The sequence below is a fragment of the Schistocerca nitens genome, chromosome 8 (assembly GCF_023898315.1).
Source record: "Schistocerca nitens isolate TAMUIC-IGC-003100 chromosome 8, iqSchNite1.1, whole genome shotgun sequence".
NCBI lineage: Eukaryota > Metazoa > Arthropoda > Insecta > Orthoptera > Acrididae > Schistocerca > Schistocerca nitens.
The window spans coordinates 199,236,848-199,263,128 of NC_064621.1; positions in this window are offsets into that span (position 1 = coordinate 199,236,848).

Below are 26,281 nucleotides of genomic sequence, written 5' to 3' on the forward strand. Positions count from 1 at the left end.
AGCCAGCTGCCTAACACTACAATGGCGAGTATTACAACAATGCAAAGCAGCCACAGACTGCACACCGCACAGCCAGTGATTTTCTATACAGAGGTGGCGTTACCAATAAAAAAAACCTAAACAGCCTACTTACATAGCCCCCATGCTCCCCACAAAAAATTTTACAAATTGGTTTGGGCAGTGCTCAATACAGATTTGAAAAAATTTTTCATAATTACAATAACAAAGAAATCAAATGCACACACGTATTGATACAATGTTGGTCAAAAGCTAAAATTTTCTCACAGTCCATAAAGACAGTCCTGATCATTCATCACATTGCAGTGTTTTTCTCAAAGTCTGAGCAGTAAAAGAAAATGCACACGGAAGTAGTGGATTTCCATGCAATCTTGAAGAAGTAGCGTTGTCCTTCCAACGAAAAGACAGTGCTGACTCTCGACATGCAGACAGGTCATGGGCCACAACAGAGCAAACCCACAGCGGAGTCAATCGAAGTTTTGAAGAATATCGTAGTTAGGTCATCACAGAGCAGACCCACTGTAGTCCTGGTAGAGATTACGGTACTGGTGGGCCACCAGAGGTGCAGACCCACTGCAGTACTTGTAGAAATAATGGTATTGCTGGATCATCAGAGATGTAGACCCACTGTAGTCCTTGTAGAGATAATGGTACTGGTGAGTCAGCAAAGACGCAGACCCACTGTAGTCCTTGTAGAGATGATGGTACTGGTGAGTCAGCAAAGGTGTAGACCCACTGTAGTCCTTGTAGAGACGGCCATCAGCCATCTGTTGCAACTGTGCAGGTGCACAATCACCATTGAAGAGTCTTGCGGATAATAGAGCAAGTCCATAACCACCACATGTGCACTCACAAAGTTTTTGAATTGACCTGAGAACCAGCAATGCTGTTAACCAGTCCCTTGCTGAATTATTAACACACGTGCAAACACTAACAGTCCCTACTTCTCACATATTGTCCATATACTATGACCAATAGAAACGTGTGCAGTGAAATGTAACTTACAAGTTACTTAATTTGATGACCTGGTGTCAATTACAATTTTATAACAGAAGAATACAATTACCAAGGTACAAAATACATCATTAAAGAACATAACAATACAGATAACATTTGTAGTACAGGTTTTACAATAGAATAGAAATAAACATATACATCAGTGTTACAAAAATAATGACATAAGTACATACATAAAGATCAGAATAAATTTGGAAACATCAACTTCACACATGAGCATTAAAACAAAACAGAATAAATAATGTCTAAACATCCTTACAAAGAAAATAACATATTATTGATGCAAATTATATTTGAGGATAACAATATTCCTCATCATAGTGAATGTAGCTTAGTATTAGAAGAGAAAAAAATTCTATGAAACAGTACATAGAGACAGGAAGAAAACAAATACACATGGGTACACAAACACATAGTGGGATAAGACAAAAGGAAAGGACAGGGTTTCTTTTACTGCAGTATTTTGCAAACAAAACTTTCTTTACTTCTCGGAGATCTCCCTTCATTCCTCATTATTTCCAAAAAGTCCTATCAATACCTGCTTTCTCTACTCTGTTCATATTTCTTTCAAAATAATTACGGATCCTTGTACAATACTCATTTTGGCCCAAAACGTTTTCATATATCTTCAATGCATTTCTTTCCATTCATCACAACTAGTTTCTTATATAGTCTACCCCCTCTTAAGCTAACTTAAATCTACTGAGCTCAGATGCTAAACTAAGGGACGAGGCAATGCAGCATCACATAAAACAATTAATATAAACAGCAATGAAAAAAAACGCAGATTTGCGAAGCAAGCAGCATTAAGAAATTAGCAAAGCAATTGTAATATTACAACTAATCTAAGGCAATGTGCAGCAAACAATAAAAATAAATCATTAGTAAAACTGGCTTAACAGAATAATACAAAGTCAAATTCAATAACACTATGCCTGGCAAACAGCAGCAACTTATACCTAAACATGACATAGCTCAAGCAGAAAAAATAGTACACTAAAGTCAACAATTCAGTTAAGGTAAATGTATAATCACATCTTAATGTCTAAGTAATTAAAGTGGTGCACCACAAAAACTAATTCTACAAAAAATTACTCAGTAGTTGAAAAGAAAATTCCATATGCAATTCCTGTGAAGGGAAATATGTTTTTATGCTCCTTCGTTTTTTTGAATAGATCATAAAATTATTTACTGGATCTGTAGGCATAAAATATTTATATTAGTACATCTATAAAATCTTATTTTAACCAATGCTGCAGTGCAGCTAGAAACTAAATATCAAATGAAATAAGCAACTATGTACAAAGCAAAGCATAAGAACATCATTCAATAGCCATGTGGCATTTCATAAGTAGTAAAAAAAATATCTCATCTAGAAAGACAGTAGTCATAATCAGGTGTGTAGACAAACTATTTCTTGTCATTTCATTAGGCATTTCAGCAAATATCAGAAAGTACGATATGTTTCCAAGTAATGAGCGTGTCGCATTTGCGATGCTTTCTACAAAGGAACGTCAATAGCGAGAATAATGGCCTCCCCATTTTTTTTTTCTTCTTCTCCACCTGCGCCACACACTAATGGCTTTTTCTCAAGGCGGCTGGCACACCTGGCCGCTCACAACGAATTACTTCACGGTCACTTACCTTTCTTAACGAAATATTTACGACAGCCGTTTTCGCTACAGCGACAGTCTCATATAAAAATTTCATAGGTCAAGAATTTGCGTTACAAATCTGTAGAAACAAAATCGTATGAATATAACAGTGTCCAAAAATTTTCGTCGGCATTGTAATACATTCACGCATTTACACACATTTCATAACTCTTAAAGTACGATTCTTGGTTTCCAACATCCTTTTTCACAAGTCAAGAGTCCCTAACCGCTACTCATTACTTCTTACCTATTTACACATATATATATTCGTCAACGCTTCTTTAATATTTCATTACATGAAATACGTAGCATAATCAAATTCCTCATATAGCATCAGCTTCTTGACCATAAACATACCTCAGCAGCATAATACACATCGTCGTCGTAAAAATAACATTATAACACCTCAGCCAACTCTCAAAATCGTCGTAGCTTTCTCCAATAATTTCAAAACCTAAAAAAAATTCTCTGCTCATTTCAAAAGAGTTATCTACCTCAAATGTACTTCAAAAATCATGATCCCATACCAAATACCTCATTCAAAACTCTCATAGTACCACAATGGTTCCGAAAAAGTATGAACAGTTCACAAAGTACAGACAAAATGCAATTTCATACGTGTGAAGTTATTCAACTGTGTAATTACGTAAACATCTGTCACTGATGTAGTAAAAAAAAATGTTTATCTCTCAGTTACATGATCAGATAGCTGTGTAATTTGTGTGTTAGAGAAATATGGTACCGATGTGTAAAGTTGTATAAGCAAATACCATATTAGCTAGGGTTCCTTGTGGTTGCCACACACATGGTACACAAAGTCAGCGTGTACCCCCCTGAGGATTAATGTAATTATAACCTCAGGTGTTACAGATTACAGCAACGGAATGAAATGTATCACGGAAAACCTTTATATCATTGTACTTCAAATATCTTTAAAAAAATGTTTTAAGTGCGAAATTAATCACTCAAATACGTGTACTGTAGCGCTAAACTGTGCGTCATGTTGTAAGATAATCTCTGTGGAAGTCTCGTATTTATCGTCCTCCGAAAGCTAAGTTCTGCAGAAGTCAATGTACTTACCTCATGATAAACAAAAGTGAAATGCTTTGTGTATAGATATCGTAGTTATTACGCTTATTGTTGTGATGAAGAAAGTACTGTACTGTAACGTATTGTTGTACCACGAAAAAGGCTGTCTCATTGTTGCTATACCACAAGAGTTACTACTAAAACATGTTTTTCTTTCCAGAAGAATTCAAAAAGCTGTGCAGATATAAAACAGATACACCGCAAAAGCAACATTGTAAATTGTCACTCATTAGTAGCGTCGTGATAAAACCGTGTAGTTGTCACATAAACTAACCACTGTGTCGTCTGGTATCTCACAGAAAGCACTTTAATTTCAGAATGTATTTTCAAATAAACCAAAATGTTGCATTAAAATCTCATTAACAGTACTGGTAAATGTTCTAAGTATGTGCGCCTTATAGTCGTTACGTAATCGTGCAACAAACAAGCAAGAATGTACAAATACAACACTGTGTCGTCTGTTCACTATAACAATGCAATCGTAATTTCTGTTTAAAAATGTTCCCTAGGTTCTAGACTGGATATTTAACTTCAAACATTGTTGCATGGTAACAGTTTCTAAGTCTGACAATGCATACTAGTAATGTACAGTGAAAAATTTTATGGCGAAGACTAAGTTAAAAAGCAGATTATTTTTCAATAAACGGTTTTACATGTGAAATGTGGTGTAGACCTTTACTCTTCCTAGTACGCAGAGTTTCAAGTTTAACGCAATTATCATGTGGTATACGTCGGTAAAGAATACTGGAATTTTTGTCAAGGTTAGCGTCTATGTTATTTTTCCCTGAGCCAGCTGGCGCACACGGCTGCCTGCTGTGCGAGTCATTGTCTTTCTCTTTGTTGGCGTGCGTCGTTATTGGGATTAGGAGACCTAACTTCTACAAATTCGCCTTGCCGAGAGGGCCCAGCTCTGTTTAAATCCCGCCAGTTCTGATGCATTTCAGGTCTGTCGTTACGAATATATCGTCTGTCGTCATGTCGGTAGGTTCCGTAGTTTCTTCCTTGTCGGTTAAGTGGTGGAGAATTTCTCCCTGAATCGTAACTGCGCGCTGAACTGTTGCGTCTGAAAGTATTCTGTCTCCCTTGATAATAATAGTTCTGGTTACCATATTGTCTGTTTCTCTGATTGTCTCTGTGATAGTTATTACCGCGGAGAGGTGATCTTTCCCTGTAATTATTACTACTCTGCCAACGGTTGTTATACGGGTGGTGTCTGTTTCGGTCACGATTTGTGTTGTGAGAATAGCCTTGTCGCGTCCAGTTATTATTTCTTTCATCGCGGAATTGCGACGGATGTGACCTGTAATTGTTGTGTTCCTGTTTCCGCTTTCCGCGATTGTCAGTGTCAATTTCTAATTCTTGTAAGAGTCCCTGAAAAGCTTCAATGTCGTCTTTGCAACGTCCTGCTAAAATAAGATGCCGTAAATGTTCAGGTAATTTGATTAAGCAAATGCAGATGAGTTCTGAGGGGCTGTATGGGTTTGACAGGTACTGATTCTTGTGCAACATGTCTTCAAAATATTTCACAAGACTGGAGAATTCAGATTGTTCGAAATGTTTCATCATTATGATACCATGTTTTACTCGGTCTTGTGTGGCTTGAGACCAATATGCTGAGAGGAAGGCATGGTAAAATTCTCCTTCACTGTGGCAATCGTGAATGACCGATCGCATTCTTACAGCTGGTTCATTCTCCAAGAAGCCACACATAAATTCTAATCTGTGTTCTAACGACCAGTTGGGAGGAAAACAATGAGAGAATTGATGGAGCCACGCTTGTGGCTGAATGTCGTTGCCAGAATTCTTAAACGTTTTGAATTTACGTGTAGTAATGAACAGCTTATAGTCAAAATCATCATGTCGGCAAGTCGCATGTCGGTCATTGTTACGTCGTGTCGGCTGTTCAATCTCAAAATTCGGTGCACATTGCCAATTTCTTCCATAATTTCCGAAATGCGCTGTGTTATTATTTTGTGGCTGTTCCGTATTTCTATGTCCCTCTTCCCGTATTGGGGCGCGAGTGTCCTCTGAAATACGTAATTCTTGTATTACCTGTGTCAGCTGATCTTGTACTTCGCGGATTTCTCTTTTGTACTGTGTATTGATTTTATTTTGATTTTGTTTGAATTTTCTAATTTCTTCATACTCTTCTGTGTCATTAAAGACTACCGGTTTTGTGTCGTTCAGATTATTATCTACCTTCGTAGATAAGTTAGTGAACTGATCCGAAAGTTCGGCTACTTTCTCCGATAGTGAACACATTTCCTCAGTGTGTTTTTTTGAACCAAGTTTCAGAGTGTCCATTTGTGTTGAAATCGAATCTACTGTGTCCTTTAAGTTTTCTTGAGTTTTTGCAAGTTGCGTAACCGAATCGGTAGATGCAACTGAGTCAATTTTAGACGACAAGGTCTCATGATTTTCATGAACAATGGTTTGCAGTTCTTTTATGGCTGCTTCGTGATTCTGTAATGCATTTTCATGCCGCGAAAAAATAGGTTGAAAATGCTCACAAATTTGTGTTTTTACGTCATTACAGACTTTTTGACATTTCGATTCGATGTTATGTAACTCAGTAGTTAAATCTTCACGTGTTTGTTCAAGCGTGGTGTGAAGATTTTGTTCCATTGCGTCTAACTGTTGCTGTGTTTGTCTTTGGTGTTGTTCCATTGTGTCTAACTTTTGAAGCTTTTCCTGTGTTTGTCTCTGATTTTGTTCCATTGTGTCTAACTTTTTGAGATTTTGTTCCACTGTGTCTAACTTTTGAAGCTTTTGCTGTGTTTGTCTCTGGTGTTGTTCCATTTGTTGCATTAGCTGTAATAACAATGCATTAGTGTCTGGAATCTGTTCCTCTACGCTTTTCGGCAGTGCATTTGCACCGGCAACATTCACATTTTGACAAGCAGAAAATGTGTCTTGACTTATTTGAGAAAACGGTGAGGACGCTAAACCTGAATCTACAGTATTTGAAAAATTGTGTCCTGTCATTTCGGATTCCTGAGGCGAGCTGTTGCCGAGCGATCGATCGATAATGCTTCTCTGTTCACTAACTGTTTCACTGCCTACGCCATTGTTTGCCGCCCGCTCCATTTCCCTATGCACAATTACCAAATTACTACTTTGAACATCAGTTAATTCATTACTCGGTGGCGCTAACACACTGCTTTCATTTTCACTGTCATTTCTCAGTTTACTTTGGAGCCTAGTATTACGTTTTTCACACGCCATTATTGTCACAGTATTTCACACGACAACACAGAAAAACACAATTTGAAGATGAAAAATAAGAGAACACATCAACACAGCACTGAAAATAATATCTAGTTAATTGCAAGCGCAGCTTCGAAATACTTGGTGCAAATCTTCATGCATGCCACAACTGTTTTACTGTACAACAATGAAAAACTACAACTACAAAGGAAATTCTCTCTCTGATTACGCGCTAGCAATAAACAATAGCTACACTAATTACACAAACTACAAGAAAAAATCAGAAGATTCCAGTGAGGTATCCTCGGCTAAGGGTCGACATATGAAACGTCCCCTTTGAACAATTTTACACGACTGTGCTTAAACTGACACACAATATTTTGTTAGCGCAACGCAATCTCACTTTCAAAATTCCCTACAAAAGAATGGCCCTGACTAACATTAAACTATACCTTTCACAAATCACTTACCTCACAAAAATCTTCGCTGCTCAAGCTACTGCAATACAGCGAGCGCCACTACTGCCAGCTAAATAAAAGATTCAAACTATGGAAGGCACTAACTACTGATAGGGATAGTTAGCAAATAAAAGATATTAATAGAGAACAAAGAATGTATTTACCTTGATATCATCATATTTATAGCAGTTCATGACAAATTACAAAACTCCGCCATCTCTCTCCCCACATCCACCACTGCTGGCGGCTCACCTCCAACTGCCCAACGCTATGCGCTGTTCACAGCCAGCTGCCTAACACTACAATGGCGAGTATTACAACAATGCAAAGCAGCCACAGACTGCACACCGCACAGCCAGTGATTTTCTATACAGAGGTGGCGTTACCAATAAAAAAAACCTAAACAGCCTACTTACACAATGAATCGCAGTCTGGTATCTGCTTTACCGACGATTAATTTTATATGCTCATTCCATTTTAAATCACTGCTAATGCCTACTCCCAAATGAAATGAAATGAGCGTACGGCACTGTGGGCCGGGAGTCCCCCATTCGGGGAAGTTTGGCCGCCGAGGGCAAGTGCTTATTGCATTCGACGCCACATTGGGCGACTTGGGCGCCGGACATGGGAATGAAATGATGATGAGGACAACACAACACTCAGTCCCTGAAAGGAGAAAATCTCCTGCCCCAGCCTGGAATCGAACCCGGGCCCCTTGGCGTGGTAGGCGGTAAGGCTATCGCTACGCTACGGAGGCGGACTACTCACAGATAATTTATGGAATTAACTGCTTTCAGTTGCTGACCTGCTATATTATAGCTAAATGATAAAGGATCTTTCTTTCTGTGTATTCGCAGCACATTACATTTATCTACATTGAGATTCAATTGCCATTCCTAGCACCATGCATCAATTCGTTGCAGATCCTCCTGCATTTCAGTACAATTTTGCATTGTTACAACCTCTCGATCATCCGCAAAAAGCCTCAGTGAACTTCCGATGTTATCCACAAGATCATTTACGTATAGTGTGAATAGCAACGGTCCTACGACACTCCCCTGTGGCATGTCTGAAATCACTCTTACTTCGGAAGACTTCTCTCCATTGAGAATGACATGCTGCGTTCTGTTATCTAGGAACTCTTCAATCCAATCACACAATTGGCTTACTTTGTTCATTAAACGACTGTGGGGAACTGTATCAAACGCCTTGCGGAAGTCAAGAAACACGGCATCTACCTGGGAACCCGTGTCTATGGGCCTCTGAGTCTCGTGGACGAATAGCGCGAGCTGGCTTTCACACGATCGTCACTTCACTTTTTTTTTTATATCGCCAAGGGACCGTAGGTCTTAATATATGGCATAAATTTCAACTTGATACGTCTACCCGTTCCTGAGAAAAAGGATTTTGAACAGTCGGAGAGACAGGCGGATAACAAAGTGATTCTATAAGCCATATGGCTTTCTTCTTTACCGATTAAGTTGCAAAACCCTAAAAATTGTTAGACCTTGTGAAACTCTGCGACTGTCGCCTGTAGATAGGCTATTTAACCAGTGGAATAAACTGAAGGTGCATTTCGAGATATCCCGCCGAAACTATACTGCTGAATTATTATATAATACGTACAAACATGAAAGCAATTTGGCTTTATTTTCAGTGCTATGCCCCGTATTAGAAGAGTTACAACAAGTCAACAAAAAAGTTGAAGCTAAAAACGCTAATCCATGTAAGCTGTTCATGGATTTATCAACTCTAATCGGGTTCTTGGTCTCTAAAGTGGTCATACCACTTCCAAACATTAGATCCTAGTGTAAGTGTTGAAAATGACGAGGACCCAAAACTCTTCCTTGGTTTCGTATTCGAATCTATGGTAAGTGAACTCAAAAGAAGAAATTCCATAACTGAGCTCCCTGAACACGAACTTCGCCAACAATGCATTAAATTTACAATAAATTCAATAGATCAGCTGCGTTCTAGGTAAAAGCGGCTGGAGGCGTATGACTTTTAATGTCTAGATCTACATCAGTACTCCGCCATCCGCCTGACGGAGTGTGGCGAGCAGTACTTCTGGTACCACTAACTGATCCCCCATTCCCTGTTTCATTCGTAAATGGCGCTTGGGAAGAATTATTGCCGGTAAGCCTCTGTATTAGCTCTAATTTCTCAAATGTTCTCATTGCCGTTATTTCGAGAGACGTACGTGGGAGGAAGTAATATGTTGTCCGACTCTTCTCTTTCGAAATTTCCATAACAGACCTCTCCGTGATGCGCAACACTTCATTTACGTATGCCACTGGATTTTGTTGAGGTCTCTGTAACACTCTCGCGGCGACTAAATGGTCCCGTGAAGAAACGCTCCTCCCTTCGTTGGATCTTCTTACTCCCCTCTATCAGTGCTCCAGTGATTCCAGACTGATGATCAATACTCAAGAATCGGTCGGACAAGCGCCTTGTAAGGCACTTCTTTGGCGGATAAATCATATTTCCTTGAGGGTCTTCCTACGAATCTGTCTGGCATTTGCTATTCATGTAGAGTCTTGTACCGTAGGAAGCAAGGAAGAGGATGTTATTATGGGTGGCCAGTATCCTATTTCTACAATAGAAATGCACATGTTGATTAACACAGTTCTTTATTTACATGAACGGATAGCTGCTACTTAGCTTTGATAGAGCCCATGTATTGTGGTACAAGCTCATCCGTAATAGTCTCCTTGCAGACAATAACAGTAATCTTTCTATTACAAACTTTAGTCTCGCTGCTAGCCTCGACCTGATCGCTATGCACTGTGGTAGCTGAGTGAGTCAGTCAGGCCATCCGGTCAGCGGCGGCCTAAATACTTGCTGTCGAGAGCGCGTTGGCGGCCTGTTGCTTATCAGTGTGTCCCTAGTCTCGTCATAGACGCGCTTTATCCAGCGCCTACTATTGATCTTTGCGGTACATCTTTTAAAACGGAATTTTAGGTCTCCATTGTACAGAGAGGTGAAACACGGAGAATAACCACTGTTTTAGCAGCGACTGAAAAGTACTGCTGAATGGTGGTAGTAGTCGACGCGGGCCAGGGTGTTCACGTCCTATTGCTGTTCGTTGTCCACTCATCGCTGAGAAGCGGTAGCGAGACGATCTACGCTTACAGTATACTCCGCAAGAGTCAACAAAAATGATAACTATTGCAAACGTCAGTGTTGTTTACATAATTATGAAGATGTTCGTAAAATACAAAAAAAACAAATAGTTGATATAAATTAGCAAGGCTATATTACAAGCACACAGAGAGAATGTAGTGTCACAGAAGTAGGTATACAACTAAAATATTTCTGATTTCTAACACAAACTGTAAGATCACTTGTTTCAACTTAGAATTCAGACAGAGAGTACAAACATTTCATTGCCAGGAATAGTTTGAGTTTCGTTTTAAAGATAGTAAACAGTATGAATAGTAGGGTTTGTAACGATTTTTGAGAGATCACTGAGTAGATATAATCCAATACTACTCTTTCCACACACAAAGTTCATATGCTTTGACCATCGCAAGTTTTCGTCTGTTCCACTCGCGAATGATGCGTTGGAAGAAGTGGATAAGCCTCTGTATTAGCTCCAAATTCTCGAATTTTCTCGACGTAGTGATTTCGGTGACTCAAAAAGAAAACAGATTTCAGTACTTTATTGCAGACAAACTACAAAAGATAGAAACACGCTGTGCAATTCGCGCGATAGAGGAAGGTTCAAAGTTCCCTTCCCATTGAAACGTTCCCGTCTCCTCTATATCTCTTTTGTTACGCAACCTTCCCTTCTACAATAACCTATTAAACCTTTCCTTAGGATTTCTATCTCTTGCTTAGTAATAACAAATGAAATCTTCCCTTTGAAATTTATTCTCTTTCTCAATATTCGCATACAAATTTAATTGGTGCTTATTAAAAGTGATTTTCTGATTATTTCGACGAAACGTAGAATGTGTCGTCGTCGTGACCCTCAGTCGCTATCTGCAATAACCCAAAACTGTTTCTTACCTTTTTTACTGTTACTGGATCGCCATCTGACTGCTACATCGAACTGCGACATGAATATACTTACTCTGGTTTACTGTACTCTATTAAATGCTGGTGGGCTGTCATAATAAGCGGCTGTATTTATTACTAAAGCTGACGTTATTCTTTAATAGCGAAGCTGACGTTATTCTTAAATGAATTTGACTGAAGTTACGTAATTCATAGTTACACTTTTTCTTGACAACAATAAAATTTTTGCAAAGTTTTACGTTGATGGTTTTTGGGATGGATTATAATCAGTAATGTAACAATGCTGGCAAAAATTAATTATATTCTGGAAACGTTTCTTCAAATATTTACTGCTGGTAATGAAATGATTTTACGAACGTTCAAATGGGACTTACTTTTTACAATAATCTTACAACTAGCGTTGTGCAAACATACCTTCAATAGTCTTGAGTTTCGCAAAGAAAATAATTCAATGATATTAGTTCCTCTTATGAAAATACTTAGTTGATGTCTCTGTACATCCGTTTATAATCTCTTGTAAATCATAACTGGTGACTGGCAGGCACACTGCTCCTCTCAACCTCTCGCTTCAGACCTGCTATCAACTCGCTTCACATCTCGCTTACTGCTGACTTCCTACGAACGCTAAAGTGCGGTCTCTCCTGCCGACAATGCTTTCTGGTGCAGACATTCCCTGCTACCACAATTATTTCCAACATGACAAAGATTAATTATTCCTACTTAATCCTATCAATAAAATATAAACATCTTTCATAAATTGTGGTTTGACAATAGAAATATACACGTCTTACACCATTACATTTATTATATGACGTGTAAACACAAGCATTTCCTTTTGTTTGTAACAGCACAGCGACTACACCACAAGAGAAATCGTTTGTGTGTAGGAATTTGCGCGAAGTCAACCCATTGTTCAAGTGCAGCGTGCATTCCGCCGTTGATTCGGCAAGAAGCAGCCGCAGTACAAGCAGACTTATGACTGGCATTCAAAGCCTTTGCAAGTCGGTTGCATACGCAAAGAGAAGAGCACAGGTCGGCCACGCACGTCTGAAGAAAACGTCGAGCGACCCGGGTTGCGTTCACACGGAGCCCTCGGAAGTGGACACGGCGGACAGGTCAGGAACTTCAACTTCCTCAGACAACGGTGTGGCGTGTTCTGAAACGACGCTTGCACATGAAGCCTTACAAGTTGCAGCCAACTGCAGCAATTGCGTCCTGGTGACCATAACAGAAGCTACGAATTTTGCATTTCAGTTCTCCATGATATGGCAGAGGACACTTTTTCCGAACGACTCGTCTTTTTCGGACGAATCGACGTTTCATCTAGAGGGTAAAGTAAAACGCCTTAATATAAGAATTGGGGTTGGGGATCATAAAATCCTGCTGTCGTCGTCGAACATGAAAGAGACTCACCAACACTGTCCCGTTTCTGTTCACAAAATGTATGGACCTTTTTTTTTGCCGAGGGAATTGTGACAGGAATTTCATACCTGGACATGCTGCTAAACTGGTTGTTTCCTCAACTTCACGAAGATTCCAGTGATTTCATCTTCATGCACGACGGCGCCACGCCTCACTTTCACCTTGAGGTGCACGCTTTATTAACAGCAACGTACCACAATAGTCCATTAAATTTCGGGTATGCAACCGCGCAAATAAAATTTCTTCCACTGATATTTCGGCCGCGTATCGTCCGGCCATCCTCAGAGCAAGTCGCAATATCAGTGGAAGAAATTTTATTTGCGCGGCTGCTTGCCCGAAATTTAATGGACTATTCATTACGCCACGAAAAGTTGAAAATGCACATCAACGTACCACAATGTTCAGATGGAAGAGGTGGACAAAAATCGTTCATTGTTTTTGGCCTCCTTGGTTACCAGCCCTCACACCTAGCGATTTTTTTTCTGTGGGCATATGCCGGTATTCATTTTAACTGGCGACATTGAAATATCTCGAAAACTGCACATCGGATAAAAATAGTTATAATTCCAATTTGTTTGTCTCTAAGGGGGACATCCAATTATACCACACTCGACCTTCCACCACATCCCGTGCGTGGATGGCCGGAGGCAACTGTGAAATCTTCAATGGGAATCCCTGCCTTTTATTGCAGATTACCATTCTACAGCGACATCTACATATGTTTCCTCTGAAACATTTCGTTCTTTTCGCCACAAATGGCGCTGTAATCGGAGGAAAAGAAACAGGTACACAATCGTAATTTATGACATGCTGCTCAATGGCCCCTGAATATCCAATGGCACGTGGCACTCCACCTCAAAGCTGCTTGGGTAGGACAGGGCGGTATTTCAAAACTTATAACAGGAAACCCCATTCGTAAGGTTGTATTCCTTCGACATATCGAACAGGTGACTACTCGACCAATTAGAGTAAGTGTTCAAACGTAGTACTGCCAACTTCAGTACATTTAGTAATCCGCTTTCCAAATGACTACACAGGAAAGAAGCATATCTGCAGGAATGTCAGCATAGGCGTTTCTGATGCGGTCGACCATGTCTGCACGGCCTGTTGCACTTGCTGGCACACCTTAAATTTTACATATCCCCATGGAAAGAAATCCGGCAACGTGAAATGCGGCTACCTAGTGGTCCAATTAATAGGGCCACCCCTGCCACCTCTGACGATCCACTGACCAGTGTAAATACGGTCTAATACCTCCCGTGCATCAACTGCGTAATGCTCTGGGGAACCGTCATGCTGAAAACACATTCGCTGTCGAACGTCCAGGACAACATCCTGCAGTATAACCTGTTCCAAAAACGCTCTATATTTGTGTTCATGCAATGTGCCGTCGATAAAACACCACACCGTACGTTAACCGACCAAGCACGTTTGTGGTCAACTTGCCGTAACCAGTAAGGTTTGCCCACACTTCAGTAATGCATGTTATGCCTGTGGTGTCACCGCCAGGCACCACACTTGCTAGGTGGTAGCCTTTAAATCGGCTGCGGTCCGTTAGTATACGTCGGACCCGCGTGTCGCCACTATCAGTGATTGCAGACCGAGCGCCGCCACACGGCAGGTCTAGAGAGACTCCATAGCACTCGCCCCAGTTGTACAGCCGACTTTGCTAGCGATGGTTCACTGTCTACATACGCTCTCATTTGCAGAGACGACAGTTTAGCATAGCCTTCAGCTACGTCATTTGCTACGACCTACCAAGGCGCCATATTCAGTTACTATAATCTGAACAGATAATATTGTGAATCATGTACCGTCAAGAGCGACGTTCATCATTAATGGATTAAAGTTAAGTATCAAACTAATTACGTCCGCTTTCTGAATTCTAATTCCTTGTCATGTTGCAGACCTCGCGTCAGTATAGTCCTTCCCTCCTCACGCCAGCCTGCGCGAGCTAAAACGCGTGCATTTCGGCCTCCTCTAGTAACACGGTGTTGGCTCATCTGCCAACACAACAATGCCAGTTAACGCTATCACGGTTTCTAAATGTAGACTCATAGGAAAATAGTACCTAGGCAAAGAACCTAGGGTCGTTTGCATTTGTTGCCCCTTTCACAAAACACTACCCGGTTATGGAAATCGGCGCCATGAAGTTCTTGATGCTGTGAAACATGGTATGAATGATACTTTTGATGCAGTACTGCGAAAATACTACCTACGGCCTTATTGGGATTGTGGTACAACTGCCGGGCGCTTATCTGTGGGTTGTTGTGCGCTGCCACTAGGACAGCTATTTCATTAGCTTCTCCTGTAACAAGTTTGCTTCGTTTTCTTCTGCCGGTCTGTACGCTGCCATCAGACATAAAGGCGTTTACAATCTCCTAAAATAATAAAAACGCTCGGCGTACAAGGCAACAATAGCCTCAACATTTTTCCTACATTCTCCTTCAATAAGTATCATTTCAATTTTTTCTTCTTTGGCTGCAACATTCATCGTCCACTTGCAGGTCTGTTCTCCGAATGATAGGTACTTGCGCAGGCAATAAACGCTGCACAAGTATCGTAATGTTTAGAGCCGCTATCTGTTTGTTCTATGCGTTCTCGGTCGCAGAGTAATGCCTGTTAAGTACTCCATACTATGATGCGTCGTAGTTCGCTACATGGCCACAGGGGCATGTCGAGTAGTCGCCTGTTCGATATGTCGGAGGAATACAACGTTATGAATGGGGTTTCCAATTAGAAGTTATGAAATATTGGTCTATGCTACCCAAACATCATGCAGATGGAGTCCCACGTGCCATTAGATATTCAAGGGCCATTGAGAAGCATGTTGTAAATTACGATTGTGTACCTATTTCTGTTCCTCCGATGACGGCGAAACGAAGAAAATGCTTCAGAGAAAATACATGTAGATTTTGCTGTAGAATCGTAATCTGCAATGAAAAACGGGTGTTTCCAAGGAAGATCTCGAAGTGGCGCCCCGCCATCCTCTCACAGGTTGGGTTGGCGAGTCGAGTGTGGTATCGATGGACGTCCCTGCGAGACAAACAAGCCGGCCGGTGTGGCCGAGCGGTTCTAGGCGCTTCACTCTGGAACCGCGCGACCGCTACGGTCGCAGGTTCGAATCCTGCCTCGGGCATGAATGTATGTGATGTCCTTAGGTTAGTTAGGTTTAAGTAGTTCTCAGTTCTAGGGGACTGGTGACGTCAGATGTTAAATCCCATAGTGCTCAGAGCAATTTGAATTTGAGACAAACAAAGTCGGGTCATAACTTTTTTTGATCCGATGTGTAGTTTTCGATGTATTCCATTGTATTCACTTAAAATGAGCACCCTGTATAAAATACAGAGTCCTTGTTTTACCTAGTGGCCGAGGGGTTCTAGGCGCTACAGTCTGGAACCGTGCGACCGCTACGGTCGCAGGTTCGAGTCCTGCCTCGGGCATAGATGTGTGTGGTGTCCTTAGATTAGTTAGGTTAAGTAGTTCTCAGTTCTAGGAGACTAATGACCTCATATGTTAAGTCCCATAGTGCTCAGAGCCATTTGAACGTTGTTGGCAGCTAGCCTTCAAGATCTGAGAAATCGAATTGTTGAGCCTGTCGATTCAATAAATAGGTATCTGCTGATTTGTTTGTGGAAGTAAATGAACCACCGTTTCGATGCATGGTCCTCATGTTGACAGTATGGTATAGTATCTGTGCAAACGTAAGACTGAACTTTTCTCTATCCAGTGACATGCGCAATACGTTTCTATCTTTCACAGTTTATCAACCTGTTTGTGGGAGGAAGTTGGGAATGAGAGACGAGTTCCGCGAGGTATTCAAGAAGACGATGGGCGTGGCGGATCGCCGCTCCTCTGAGATTGCGAAAGAGGCAGGCTGCTCAGAAGATGGCCTCATCTGCCCCCCCCCCCCCCTCCCCGACACACACACACACACACACACACACACACACACACACACACAAAAGTACAACGGCCCCTGGGGAGACAACGGACCACGCTGAGGAGGACATGGAAGAGGGGGGCGCTGTGCCCACACCATCCATTGCTGCCAGGACCACCGCCTCAGAGGGGCTCCAAAACTTCGGCTGCCGGTGTTAGCAGACGTCCGTGCGAGGAAGGAGCGTCACGAACAGTGGACCTCCCGAGCGTACTCCGAGGAGCAACGCGAGAGTGAGCGCCGCATTCTCCGACAGCATGCGTAGCTGCCGCAAGGCGAGACTCGGCAGCAGCGCAGGGGCGGCAGCTCATCGAATTTCGGTTCGATAAAGAGCGCCGAACAGAGCGCCGCAAGCGCCGGCCGACTGCCGTACCTGAAGACGGCGAGCGGGGGAAGAAATCCTCCGCCAGCATCCCGTGCGCCAACGAGGAGCGCAAACAGAAGGCTGTAGTCGACAAGCGAGGCCGGTCTGTACTCACAGCCAGTCCAGCAAAGCGGTCACGATCGCCGATCGTACAGTCGCAGTTAAGCGGAGGAGGGGGAAGGGTGCCACGCTGCTACGGCAGGAACCACCACAGAAGACGAACCTAGCCCCCAGCTCCGCTGCCCGACAACCTGTAGCTAGGAAAGAGTTGACGCCACCACCGATCGGTTTGTCTCTCTCCTTTTTTCTTTTTGTTTTTTTTCATACATACTCCGCAAGCCACCATACACTGCGTGGTGGAGGATACTTGGAACCACTGTTAGTTAATTGTTCCTTTTCCATTCGCGAACAGAGCGAGAGAAAAACGATTATCTATATGGGTCCATACGAGCCCTAATTCCTCCTCATGCTCCTTACGCAAAATATACACTACTGGCCATTAAAATTGCTACACCACGAAGATGACGTGCTACAGACGCGAAATTTAACCGACAGGAACAAGATGCTGTGATATGCAAACGATTAGCTTTTCAGAGCATTCACACAAGGTTGGCGCCGGTGGCGACACCTACACCGTGCTGACATGAGGAAAGTTTCCAACCGATTTCTCATACACTAACAGCAGTTGACCGGCGTTGCCTGGTGAAAGGTTGTTGTGATGACTCTTGTAAGGGGGAGAAAGGTCGGATTGTAGCCTATCGCGATTGCCGTTTATCGTATCGCGACATTGCTGCTCGCGTTGGTCGAGATCCAATGACTGTTAGCAGAATATGGAATCGGTGGGTTCAGGAAGGGTAATACGGAACGCCGAGCTGGATCCCAACGGCCTCGTATCACTAGCAGTCGAGATGACAGGCATCTTATCCGCATGGCTGGCTGTAGCGGATCGTGCGGCCACGTCTCAATCCCTCAGTCAACAGATGGGGACGTTTTGCAAGACAACAACCATCTGCACGAACAGTCCGACGACGTTTGCAGCAGCATCGACTATCAGCTCGGAGACCATGGCTGCGGTTACCCGTGACGCTGCGTCACAGACAGAAGCGCCTGCGATGGTGTACTCAACGACGAACCTGGGTGCACGAATGGCAAAACGTCATTTTTTCCGATGAATCCAGGTTCTGTTTACAGCATCATGATGGTCGCATCCGTGTTTGGCGACATCGCGATGAACGCACGTTGGAAGCGTGTATTCGTCTTCGCCATATTGGCGTATCACCCGGCGTGATTGTATGGCGTGCCATTGGTTACACGTCTCGGTCACCTCTTGTTCGCATTGACGGCACTTTGAATAGTGGACGTTACATTTGAGATGTGTGACGACCCGTGGCTCTACCCTTCATTCGATCCCTGCGAAACCCTACATTTCAGCAGGATAATGCACAACCGCATGTTGCAGGTCCTGTACGGGCCTTTCTGGATATAGAAAATGTTCGACTGCTGCCCTGGCCAGCACGTTCTCCAGATCTCTCACCAATTGAAAACGTCTGGTCAATGGTGGCCGAGCAACTGGCTCGTCACAATACGCCAGTCACTACTCTCGATGAACTGTGGTATCGTGTTGAAGCTGCATGGGCAGCTGTGCCTTGTATACGCCATCCAAGCTCTGTTTGACTCAATGCCCAGGCGTATCAAGGCCGTTATTACGGCCAGAGGTGGTTGTTCTGGGTACTGATTTCTCAGGATCTATGCACCCAAATTGCGTGAAAATGTAATCACATGTCAGTTCTAGTATAATATATTTGTCCAATGAATACCCGTTATCATCTGCATTTCTTCTTGGTGTAGCAATTTTAATGACCAATAGTGTATGGTGGCAGTAGAATCATTCTGTTGTCAGCTTCAAATGCTGGTTCTCTAAATTGTCTCAGTAGTGTTCCTCGAAAAGAACGTCGCCTTCCCATATGAGTTCCCAAACGATCTCCTAAATATTTTCAGAATAACGTAAGCTTTATTGACGCATTTTAACTATTTTGAGACGTCTTTAGAAATCGTACATGAGAATAATACATAAAAGAAGATTAGGGGCTTGGTCCTATCAAGCATAAGAATGCGGTATTTTTATTTAAATACTGTATTAACAACAGAGTGAAGGGGGGTTCACATATGGGAACTCCAGGTAATGCATTAGTCAAAAGTAGTAAAAATTTTGGTCTTCTCCTAAAACGCAAAAGTAAAAGAATAAAAAAAACATTGCCATACACTCGCAACGAAGCACAAAATTGCAAATTGGTAGTGAAACTGTGAAAGAGGCAGCGATCCTTACCTTCGGCGAAGGCATACAGTTCACCTGATCACCTGCATGAAGAGCTCGAGAATCTGGGGTACAGGGTATGCACCGTGGTGTGCATGAAATCCCTGGACACAGGCAAGGTTGGGCGCCTTCTGCTGACCGTAGCCATAGACAACATCGGCAGTTGGGGGTTGTTCGGCATCACATTGTTTTGAAGACGGAGGTTACAGTAAAAAAAAAATAAATAAATAAATAAAAAATAACCTGAAGTCGTCTCGTGGGACGCCGCAGTGCCTCAGATGTCAGGTGGTAGGGCACGTGGCACGCCAATGTGCAACGCCTGACGTCTGTGTGAAGTGTTTTGGTGGCCACCCAAGCCATAAATCCACAATAAAGTGTGAAATCTTATGGGATGCTAAGGTCATCAGTCCCTAAGCTTACACACTACTTAACCTAAAGTATCCTAAGGACAAACACACACACCCATGTCCGAGGGAGGACTCGAACCTCCGCCGGGATCAGCCGCGCAGTCCATGACTGCAGCGCCCGAGACCGCTCGGCTAATCCCGCGCGGCGAAATGCACAATAAAACGGAGGACGAACCGACGTGCGCGAAGTGTGGAGGGAAGCACGTGGCGAGCTATCATGGATGCGAGAAATTGATCTAGTTCGCCAACGTGGAGAACCGTACAGCGCACCACAGGAGAACACGGCAGCACGCTCCGACCGCCATCCGCGACCCAGCCAGGACGCTAGCAGTGCGAGGAGACACATTAGGCAAGGCTCATTGTATGCTGAGATGCCTTCCAGTGCAGACTATTGCGAAGAAGCGAAGGAGGTGGCGAATCGCCATCCAGGACACCTCACTCTACCAATAGCCCCATCTGGCCACCCACTGATGACGAATCAGCAGAAGACATCTGATTCCGAGACGGCTACTGATTTGTGTTCACGGAGTCATTATTTGACTGCGGCCTCAGCTGCATAAGTAAGTAGCGTGGTACATCGCCGCTCGGCTGAGCTTGCTCTGTTGGAGGCCTCATCCTACCCACTACCTATGATGGAATGGCTCATAGGCTCAGACAATGAGAATGACGCCACTACTGGATCGGGTCGTCATTATGCAGACACAGTCTTGGCTGTGGAAGCGAGTGGTTCGGCATCCTGCCCACCACCTACGATGGTCCGATCCAGGAAGAAAGGCGCAACGAAGTGGAGATGCACGCACTCTGCGGATGGGGCTTTCCCCTGCACGCTGTAGCATGCGCACTGCGTGTAGAACGACGACAAGCCTCCCATTGCCCCACATCGAGCAGTGCTGCTTACGAAGTTTCAGCTTCTCACTCACAGACGACTGACCATTGGCCAACAACCGCCAAGAACAACACACCAGGAAAGAGCACGCCGCCTGCGACAAGTGCTGCTACTACACAGGAGGTAGAGGAATCTTCGCGCTACTGTTGCACCTGATACCAGGGGCAAAGCCATCAGCAGAGTCGATGGGGGTGGAATAAGCATCGCAAAAGCACCCTGCTGATGCGGATATTAAAATGAGCGGTTCCCATTACTGGCAGTAGCACGTCCACAGTGCGCACACAACAGAAGGCCTCAGAGGTGTCCAGGACTCAGCTTTTGAGACAACGGATTCGTCAGACCAGGATGCAAGCACGTGGCCAGAGATGTCAACACGGACAGCCGGTTCTCCAACCTCAACGACGAAGTCGGCGAGGCCATGGACGGCCAGCAGCAGAAGAAATCGCCGGCGCCACCACCATTCGTTATCCAATTTACTGGCGCCTTCAAAGCGTTTCAACAAAGGTGAAATCTGCGAAAAAAGGCAACTTCACGAATCGCGTGACTCTGCCTGAATTGTAGCGAGTTATCACCCACACCGCAGATGACTACCATGGGGTCATGGACTTTAACGTTCTTTAAAAAAGTTATTGTATGAATGCGTGACTGAGGACTGGATACATACTTGGAGCTATCGTGTAGTGTGTTGTAACTACAGGTAGTGTGCTTACTCTGTGTTATTGTTAGCAGAAACTTTATACAAACTGATTGGGCAATGCAACTGCCAATACCAATAAAGAAATACAATCACTGTAAAATACATTCAGCCCCTTAGGCACTGAATCCTCTGGCCGTGTTCAGAACTGATAACTTTGGTCCCTGTGCACATAGCCGGCCGCGGTGGTCTAGTGGTTCTAGGCGCGCAGTCCGGAACCGCGGGACTGCTACGGTCGCAGGTTCGAATCCTGCCTCGGGCATGGATGTGTGTGATGTCCTTAGGTTAGTTAGGTTTAAGTAATTCTAAGTTCTAGGGGACTGATGACCACAGAAGTTAAGTCCCATAGTGCTAAGAGCCATTTGAACCTGTGCACATAACAAATTAAAAAAAAAATGTGTTACCTCTAAAGCAGCAACGGTGGAACGCGATGTATTTTTGTCTCTCATGAACAAGAATAAAAATATACTAGCTACAGGCTCAGCGGTGTGGAATGCTTTGAAATGTACATGAAATTCTTTTAGCTGATAAATGAAAATATTTAAGAAAAATTCAGTGTCTTTGAAAAACATATGGCCTGGACATGGATGCGGTGCTAATTGGGGTGAATTACTAACACTGACTTTTTCAATAGTGGAATTTTATTCGAAGTTAAATTTGGCTTTTCAAAACAGCTGAAAATTTAAATTACATTACTCAGAAAAATTACATTCTTTTTAGTAGTTGAGTCACAACAATGAGATTTATACGCCAAGAATTATCTAACCTCATTAGAAAAACTTAAAGACAAATCATCAAATTGCGTGTACCTATGTTGACAAATCTTAGAAACATTACACAAGGGTAATATCTAACTAGCCTTTACATCAAATCTGTTTACATATATTTTGGGGTTACTCAACAATTGTCAATTATTAGCCAACTCATCTACACAAACGCGCTGGCAAAGTGAGAGTCATAAACATTTAACATCTTTACCTTCCTTGCTTCACAGAGTACACCACAAAAACTGCCCACTCCTTACTCTTTCGCTCACAGACAGCTATCCACCGTACAACAAGCACTTTCTTACTCCAACACTACAATCGCGGACCAGAAGCAGTATCTTTGACTCTGCGGTCGTGCACAGTCAGCGCTCCGCTTTATAAAGCCTATCAGAGATATACATCGTTTATAATATAGTAGTTTCATTGTAGTTTACATAAGTATTATTATCATAATCGGTTGCCACCTACAAGTGTACCCCAGTAGACTCCTTTCACAAACCTACCTTTAACAAATTTGGCCCATATTTGGAAGTACCTTGTACAACAAATGTGTGGTAAATTTACCTCATTACTGATAAATAGAAATCTTGAGCAGTATAGAACCATTACAGTGTAGTCCCATATTATACAGTGTAGGACCATTATAAACTAACATGCCATAATTGTACAAGAAAGTCCAACTGCATAACGTTATTAAACTTGAAAGAATTGATAGTGCTCATATGCACTAGCATGAATCCTAACCTAGTTACATTATGAGTAAATTGTCTCGTAAACAAGATTGCTGATAAGTAAATCATACAAAAGCAAAATCAGTGTACAATCCTAACGTCAAGATAATGGTGTAGGATTGGGCAAGGGAAGGAAGATTCATGATTGAAGCCTATGAGCATGCGAAAGTGACTGCATCATAAGGTCCATTTCTCTTTGTTTTTTGCAAGTTCAACAAATGAGTAGCGACCAATGTGCATTGCTTGCTTCCACGTTTCTATTTCCAATAGTGCATTTACTCGTAATTCGTACATTATAATATAATACTTGGTGGCTTCGCAGAGCACACCACAAAAACTGCCAACTCCATCCTCTTTCACTCACAAATAGTTACCCCGTGCTGTGAGCCAAGCGCTCTCTTGCTCCAACACTACAATCTCAGACCAGAAGCAGTATTTTTGTCTCTGCAGTCGTGCACATTCAGCGATCCTCTTTATAAAGCCTATCAGAGACGTACATCGTTTATAATATAATAGTTTCATTTTAGTTTACATTAGTATTATTATCATATTCGGATGCCACATACAAGTGTATCCCAGTAGACTCCTTTCGATAAGAAAAGAGGCGTACACCACTTCACATGGTCTTCAGAGCCGTTGGAGATAGTCAGGACCGTCTTTACAAGCTGCCATTCAGCATGGACCCAGACTACCTAAAGGTGCTGCTACTAGAGATGAGCTTCGCAATATGCGCTACATCACGTAGGAAGTCACCCAGGGACAATGCAGACAGGCCACCCTTCCTGGCCATCCTCATTGACAACATCAAGAACAGGAAGATCTTCCAGGTGAAGAGTGTAGCAAACGTCGGAGTCACAGTGGAGAAACTATGCAAAAGAAGAAGCCAGCACAATGTTTCAATTGCCAGGGCCTGGACCACACTGAAAGGCAATGCCAGATGCCTCCACGATGCTTGAAATGTGCAGGAGACGACCACAGCAGCCATAGCAAAATTCCCAAGATCTATAGATCAAGTGTTGCAGCTGCAGAGAGAAGCACTTGGCAAATTACTGTGCCTGCATTGCCTTCAAGTGTGCGGCCACAAAGCAGAGAGGACGACCACCCAATTTCAATGCGCCACCATCCAATATAGCTTCAGGAGATGGCAGCCGTGGAAGCAACTGGTATCGCAGTCAGTTCATCGGCGGAACAGATCACATTCATTGCTGCATATCGGCCACTGTGAGGTCTGTAACTGAATGGCTTCGAAACCAATACCATGCGCTCGGAGTGGAACTCCAGAGTCACCAATTCCAGCGGACGCCAGTTGCTCAGAGTGGCCAATAACGATGCTGCGATTGTAGTGGGGCCACAGTCTACCCACCATACGACCTTCCAGGTGTTCTCGACGTAGTCATCATCAAGGGGGCCGCACACAACGCAGTTGCGACCACTCGCTGTACATTGTCGTCCAATCCACTAGGGGTAGGGCGGCTCCCCCCGTCGGAGGTTCGAGTCCTCCTTTGGGTACGGGTATGTGTGTGTGTGTGTGTGTGTGTGTGTGTTGTCCTTAGCGTTTAGTTTAAGTTAGATTAAGTAGTGCGTAAGCCTAGGAACCGATGACTTCAGCAGTTTGGTCCCACAGAACTTACCACAAATTTCCACTTTTCACCTGTCAGTGATCTTCGACTCGACACATGGATGTGGCATCACCGGGGAGCCGCAGGTCGCTGCTTGGCATTAACTGGGAGCACTTGGCGAGACAGTCGCCGCCACACCCGATCTGGACATCAAAGGTGCAGAAGTACAACTCGCCGCATTCACGCGTCATACCCTGGTCACAGCCGATGCACACATGTCACATCAGCCAAGGAAGCAGAGGGACTACTCCCGCCAACTTCCCCCAGACATACAGCAAAGCACCGGCTTTTTCGTGAGTGGTAGATCACGAGGAATGCCGCCACGAAACTTCTATTGAATGGACTTCGCCGCAACATCACGGCCACAGCCTCATGCTGCTGAGTTATTTAAAATCGAATCGTTATGTCAAAAAATTTGTGAAGATGTAAAATCAGAAATTTGTGAGCATTTTCAGCTTATTTTTTCGCGAATGAAAACGCATTACAGAATCATGAAGCAAGCATAAAAGAACTACAGATCATTGTTCACGAAAATCAGGACACCTTGCAGGCTAAAATTGACTCAGTTGCATCTACCGGTTCAGTTACGCAACTTGTAAAAAATCGGGAAAACTTAAAGGATACAGTAGATACGATTTCGATACAAATGGACACTCTAAAATTTGGTTCAGAAAAACACACGGAGGAAATCAGCTGATTATCGGAAAAATTAGCCGAACTTTCGGATAGTTAACAAATTTATCTACGAAGGTAGATGATGATCTGAATGATACAACACTGGTAGCCTTTAATGATGCAGAGCAGTACGAAGAAATTAGGAAATTTAAACAAAATCAGAATCAAATTAATACGCGACACAAAAGAGAACTGCTGGAAGTACAAGATCAGTTGGCACACGTAATAGAAAAACTACGTAATTCAGAGGATACTCTCGTTCCGATACAGGAAGAGGGGTTTAGAACTACGGAAAAGTCACAAAGTAATAACAGGGTATTTTGGAGGTTTTGAAAGGAGTTGGCAAGGTGCACCGAATCTTGGGATGGAACCGCCGACACGACGTAACAATGACCGATTTGCGACTCGGCGCCACGATGACTTTGACTATAAGCTCTTCATCACTACTCGTAAATTTAAAACTTTCAAGAATTCCGGTAATGACATTCAACCACAAGCTTGGCTTCATCAGTTTGCTCATTGCTAGGCTCCTAAATGGTCATTAGAGCACACATTAGAATTTACGTGTGGCCATCTAGAAAATGAACCAGCTATAAGAATACGATCGGTTATTCGCGACTGCCACAGTGAAGGAGACTTCTGTCATGCCTTCCTTTCTGCATATTGGTCTCATGCTACTCAAGATCGAGTAAAACACAACATTATAATGATGAAACATTTCGAACAGTCTGAATTTTCCAGCCTGGTAAAATATTTCGAAGCTATGTTACACAAGAATCAGTAATTGTCAAATCCGTATAGTCCCTCGGAACTTATCCGCATTTGCTTAATTAAGTTGCTTGAACATTTAAGACATATTATTTGGCTGGCGTTGTAAGGGTGATATTGAGGTTTTTCAGGGACTTTTACAAGAACAGGAAATCGACACAGTTGCGGGGTGCGAAAACAGGAAAACACCAACAATAAAGGTCACATCCATCACAATTTCGTGATGACAG